This window comes from Hordeum vulgare, chromosome 1H (genome assembly GCF_904849725.1).
Source record: "Hordeum vulgare subsp. vulgare chromosome 1H, MorexV3_pseudomolecules_assembly, whole genome shotgun sequence".
Lineage (NCBI taxonomy): Eukaryota > Viridiplantae > Streptophyta > Magnoliopsida > Poales > Poaceae > Hordeum > Hordeum vulgare.
Window position 1 is genome coordinate 145,341,381 of NC_058518.1, and position 6,541 is coordinate 145,347,921.

Here is a 6,541-nt window from a genome sequence, read left to right on the forward strand (position 1 = left end):
GAGAGGTAGATGAGTTCTCCAGCACAGAGGCGTGGCGGCGGTGGTGGTGGTGGTATTCCAGCAGGGCTTCGCCTAAGCACCGTTGAAACTAGAGGAGAAACAGATCTAGAGAGAGAGGGCAACACGTGGTTATTTTCTATTATGTCTAAAACCCTTAAAACCCTTAGTATATATAGGAGGATAGGAGGGAGAGGGTTGCGCCCTAGGGCAGCCCTTTCTTCCCTTGCGCAAGGAGGAGAGGAGGAGTCCTCCTCCAATCCTATTTGGAGTAGGATTCCTCCTTCCCACTTGGAAACTCTTTCCACCTTGTGTTTTTTCCTTCTCAAACCTTATGGGCCTTAAGGGGACCTTATTCGAGCCCACTAGGGGCTGGTTTATCTCTTCCCACAGCCCATGAGGCCCCTTGGGGCGTGACACTCCTCCCGATGGTCCCCGCCACCCCTCACGGCACTCTCGGTACACTATCGATGAGTCTGAAACTTTTCCAGTGACCAAAGCAGGACTTCCTATATATCAATCTTTACCTCCGGACCATTCCGGAGCTTCTCGTGACGTCCTGGATCTCATCCGGGACTCCGAACAACCTTCGGTCACCAACACATATAACTCAACTATACCAAAATGTCACCGAACCTTAAGTGTGCAGACCGTGCGGGTTCGAGAACTATGCATACATGACCTGAGACACTCTCCGGTCAATAACCAATAGCGGGTCCTGGATGTCCATATTGGCTCCCACATATTCTATGAAGATCTCTATCGATTGAACCTCTATGTCAAGGATTCAGTTAATCCTGTATGTTGTTCCCTTTGTCCTTCGGTATGTTACTCGCCTGAGATTCGATCGTCGGTATCTCTATACCTAGTTAAATCTCGTTACCAGCAAGTCTCTTTACTCGTTCCATAATACAAGATCTCGTGACTAACTTATTAGTCACATTGCTTGGAAGGCTTATTGTGATGTTGTATTACCGAGTAGGCCTCGAGATACCTCTCTGTCACACGGAGTGACAAATCCTAGTCTTGATTCATGCCAACCCAACAGACACCTTTGGAGACACATGTAGAGCACCTTTATAGTCACCCAGTTACGTTGCGACATTTGATAACACACAAGGTATTGCTGCGGTGTCCGGGAGTTGCATGATCTCATGGTCATAGGAACATATACTTTGACATGCAGAAAACATTAGCAATAAATTGACATGATCATATGCTACGTTTATATTTTGGGTCTTGTCCATCACATCATTCTCCTAATGATGTGATCCCGTTATCAGGTTACAACACTTGTCTATGGCGAGAAAACCTTGACCATCTTTGATCAACGAGCTAGTCAACTAGAGGCTCACTAGGGACAGTGTGTTGTCTATGTATCCACACATGTATTTGAGTTTCCAATCAATACAATTCCAGCATGGATAATAAACGATTATCATGAATAAAGAAATATAATAATAAATATTTTATTATTGCCTCTAGGACATATTTCCAACCCCCCGCTGTCGCCCGTGCCTCCCGCTGCCCTGTAGTGCCCCATATGTAATCCTTCCATATTTGGAACCTATCTCATGTGGGTCCACCTTGCCAATGCTATGAGAGAGCCCATGCTCATTATTTCATGTGTTGTCACCTTATTATTTTCTCATCCTTTGCATGCATGCATTCCATAACATGCCATTTGTTCTTGTTGTTGCATTGTGTTCTTGTGATTTCATGTCTTGTCCTTGTGTTGTTGTGCATGTGATGTGTGGCTTGTGTGGAGTGAAGCATGTGTTAGCAAGTGCTAAGTTTTCAAAACAAACCACCTTCACTCCCTCTCTATTTTCCCTTATGTAAAATTTCACCTCTTCGTTTCCCCTTTTAAAATGCCCATGTTTTAGCTAAAATTGTGGTGGATGAGAGATGTGTATTGCTGGTTTTGAATGGGTGTATAAAGGTGCATAAAATTACAAAACAGATCAAACTAATGTTGTTTTGTAAAACATCTACGTGCTCCTAAATTCTTGTTCTTATTTTTATTAAGTAGGATTTGGTTTTCCAAGTCTAGGGATGTGCTTGTGATATTTTTTATCATTTGTATACACCCATGGGCATTTATTTCATCCCTGATTATTTCTGTAAATAGGAAACCAAAGGGAATGGTTTATTCCTTATCTGCCGCCCTGGTGGGCTGGCTCCCGCGCAGGCGTGGCCCATCTACCCCCTCCCTTGCGCGTAGGAGCCCAGTCCCACGACGCCTCCTTCCTCCTCTGATGCCGTGTCTTTCCCCTGCACCTTTTCCGTCAGACGAAGGAGAGCGCTTGTTGACGCCGTGAGGGCGCCAACGTCGAGGGGCCCTTATAACCTGAGCGTCCGTGCCCCCCCCTCCTCCTAGGGTTCCTCCTCTTCCCAGTTCACCGCCGCCACCTCTCTTCCTTCCCTTCTCTCTTCTCCCATCGGCAGGTGAGTCTCTGTAGGGTTAGACTGAGAGAGAGCAGCTCCTCGCCGGCGTACGCCGCGCTCCCGTCTCCGTTCGCCGCCGTCGCCATGTCCGAGAGCTCGGGGTGGATCCCCGCGATCCATTCCCGGCGCTAGGAGCCCCGGGGACCGACTGCCCCGACGGACCCGACCACGTCTACGGCGAGTTACCAGTGCTCCTTCCCCTGCATCAGTTCTGCAGATCAGGAACTTCTTTGTCGACGGCCTTCTTCCCCTCCAGCGCTTCTCCCTCCACAAATCGGCCCCCTTCCTTCCCAAGGTGAGGCTGCACGTCTCCCCTGTGCCTCTTCCTCCTTAGGTCGGCCGGATCCGTCGTGTGCTCGCCGTGCCTCCCGTCTGTTGCAGTTCGTCAGGCTAGTAGTTGTTGTGGTGCAATAGCTTGGGCGCTAGGTGATCGAGAAGTAGGGCTTCTTCCCCCCCTCGTAGTGGTGTGCAGATGTGCAGTGGATCCCCTCCGGCGTGCAGTAGCAGCGGGATGCGGCGACCTCCCTGCCACCTTGCTCTCTGTCGAAGAGAGCAGCAGCTTCGTGTTGTAGTGTGTTTCTTCTCTATCAAGTGCGCCATACTTGTGTGTAGCAGTAGCAAGGCTCCCTTCCCCCCGCGTAGCAGCATCGGCAGCAGTGACTTACCCCGTTGTAGCGCAGCAGCAGTAGCAGGCTTGCTCCGGCGACCTCTCTATCGTCGGCTCGCTGTGCAGAGTCGAGCAGGGCGTCGAAGAAGGTTACCTTGTTTAGATCCTCCTCTCTGTGAGTAACCTTGCCCGTAGCGTCGTGGTAGTGCTTGCTGAATGCCTGATGAGAGGGCGCGGGTTCGATCCCCCCTCGGCACATCTTTTATTTCTGAGATTTTTTTCATGCACAACAGCAGACAGGGACATGTTACTCTGCTTTGTTCCCCTCTCTCTGTCAAAACAATGCCAGCAGCAGAGTGGTAGGAGGCAGTGTGGTGCACTATGGGGTACAGGGTTCGAATCCCTTCCAGCCCCTTTTGCTATTTTCTTCTTTCTTTCTTATTTTGTTTTCTTTGCTATTCTTTGCTACTTCTTGTGCCTAAATAATGGGCATTAAAAGGAGTGCAATTATTTTTCCTTCCTGCAATGCATTAGAGGTGTGTTATATATGTGTGGTGTGAAGGTGGTGTGTTGTGCACATACATGGTGATGTGCATGTGTGTGTCTATGTGTGCACATGGTGATGTGCATGTGTGTGCAAGTATCATGTTGTGTGTGCACCTTGTGAGCGATTGGCACCATGAGATGATGCATAAGTAGATGCATGTGCTAGTATAATCTTGTGCTCGCACGCATAGTGGAGTGCATGTATGTGTTGTTTCCAAGTTTACTTGTTTAGTAGATTTTACCTTCATGTTATACTTTGGTTCAAGTGCTTGTGAAGTGTGTGTGATGACTAGAGTTTCATATGTAAGTGCATCTTATGGGGGTTATGACGTGTGTATGGTGGCCATGTGATGCAAGCTATGATTAGCATGTGTAGGTATGTGATTTGATCTTGAGCAAGATATGCTTGTGGGTGATGTGGAGTAGATGTGTGTGTGAGAAGCAATCCACCTTGGCAAGCAAGCCATGCACCTCCACATGTCCATATGTGAGAGGGCATGGTATATTGTTTGTGTGGGAAGCTTAGTAGTAGGGTTTGTGAAGTTGATGTGCATGACACAAACATGGGGTTCAAACCCCCATGTCACTTTGTCATTGTGCACATGAGCTCAACCTTTGTAGTTGTTGTTTTAGTAGGAACTACATGAAATGATGCCCATTCCCTAGGCATGATTTGGAGTAGTTCCCTCTCCCTTAATTTGTGGTCACTTGTTCCAAGTAGATGCCCACATTTTATATATGTTTTAAGGGTAGAAACTCCCAAGGAATTTAGTGGTGAAGTTAGTTTTGCCATTGGGATACTTTATGGAGTGGACATATTCAGATTTGTTGCAAGTTTGATCTTGGTTTCCATGGAATAGGTGGAGCCCAAGGGCATGAGTTTTTGTGTGATAGTAGTAGGAGTTTTGCTCAATACCATAGTGGTGTCATTTATCACTTGGTGTTATTTGTGTGCAAACTATGCCTAGACAAAGTGGGCATGTGGCTGAAAAAGTCCAGCTTAGTGAAATCTGAAATTTCACTAAGTCTGGGAATTCTGGAAACATTTTCTTCTCCTATAGATGAGGATGTGCTGGTCATGGTATTGAGAACTAGACTTAGTTCAGTTCTAGGATTTTGGACCTGATGTGTTTGTGAAGGTCCCTGTCAAATGTCATATCATTTGGAGTCCAGTAGGTTGTGTTTTGATTGCTGTCAAAAAGCTTCAGAACAAAGACAGAAAGTCAGGTGCAGGAATTTTCACCAAGTCCCTGAGATCTGTTGGTTTTGGGAAAGTTTGTGGCCTTGTATCTTCTAGAGTTTAATTCCTTTTGCTGTGATTCTTGCTGGTGTTGGTAGTGTTCTTGGTTGGCTACATCCACATATATTATTTGTCATGTTTGGAGGTCTCTAGCTATGTTGCATGTAGCTCCCAAAGAGCTAAGATGCAGATTATGGCAGATTATGTAGTATAGTCATTTTGATCAATGTGTGTGCTTAGTTGATGTTGTGGTGTTCTTCCTTCCTCCAATCCATTCATGTTGGGTTGTTATATGTCTTGGAAACCTGGGAATACCAGATTTGTGCCAATTGAGTGTGTGGTGTTGATTCTTCCACGTAGAGCTTCATATCTTGTTTCGTTGATTCCCATTGAACCGTAGCTCCGTTTGCAATGTTCTTTATATGGTTTTGCATCGTTTTCACGAGCCGCATCTGTTCATGCCATCCTCATGCATGTCAAAATAGCTTAGTGTACAGTTCTGTCCAGAAACTTGTAGTAGTTTCTTTTGCTTGTTCTAGTGATAGAAATAGTGGTGCATGCTCATTTTTCATCTCATGCATCATGTGATTGTTGCATCTTGTGGTGCTTCTGTTCATTAGTTGTTATTCTTATGTTGGGTAGCACCGGGATCGGAGAACGAATACGTGGAGTCAGGAGAGTACGTGCAGGACGAACCAGAACCATTCCAAGCTGAGGATATCACAGGCAAGATGATATGACCTTGATTCCATCTCTAGACTTGTTATGCCAGTTTTGTTTCCATGTCATATTGCTCGCTGCCTAATACTGAAATTAAATTGCCTCTTCACATGCCATAGGCCCAAACACCGTTCCCCTTCCTAGCAAAACTTGTATGGCTAAGTAGGCTTTGCTCAGCTACTAATGTTAGCATTGCTAGTTGCAGGAGCTTTGACTCATGTAATAACATGAGCTTCATATCATTATCTTAAATTCTGTTATTTAATTAATGCACCTATATACTTGGTAAATGACGGGAGGCCTAGCCTTTTGTCGGGTGCTTTGTTCCGTTATTGCCGCCTTAGTTACTGGTTACCGGTGTTTGATTCCATAATGATCGCTCCTAACACGTTCGGGGTTGTTATGGGACCCCCTTGATAAATCGCCTAGTGCTAAGGCTTGTCCGGCAGGACCCAACATTGGTTTTAGTCTGCTAATCACATAATAACTGCATAGGGAATAGCTACTGTCGTGGGTATAAGCCTGACAGTAGAAGTGTAGGGTACGAAAGGATGGGCAGAGCCTTAGCTACGGCGAGGTTGTATGAGTTCAGGCCCCTCTGCGGTGGAGGTAATAGCCCTATGTCTCAGTGCTCTGGGAGCTTGTTGTCGAGTGGAATATAGAATACCATGAATTGCTAACCCCTGCACCAGTGGGGGAGGGTGGCTTATATAGAGTGCGCTGCCCTCCACAACGGTTCGGTGCAAAGGGGTGGAGTAGTGGCGAGTAAATGCCTACATTACAGGTAACGTACGTCTTAAATGCTAATAAAGGCACATGGAAACGTATGACCGTTTCCCTCCAGGGGGGTTACGATGCACAGAGTGGAATCCAGTCGGTTAGTTTGATAAACTCCGAATGCTAATCTCCGACTGGACGGACGAGGATCTGTTACCGACTGGATGAAAGGAACTCCTTAGTTCTGTCAGAACTGACTAAGGGCC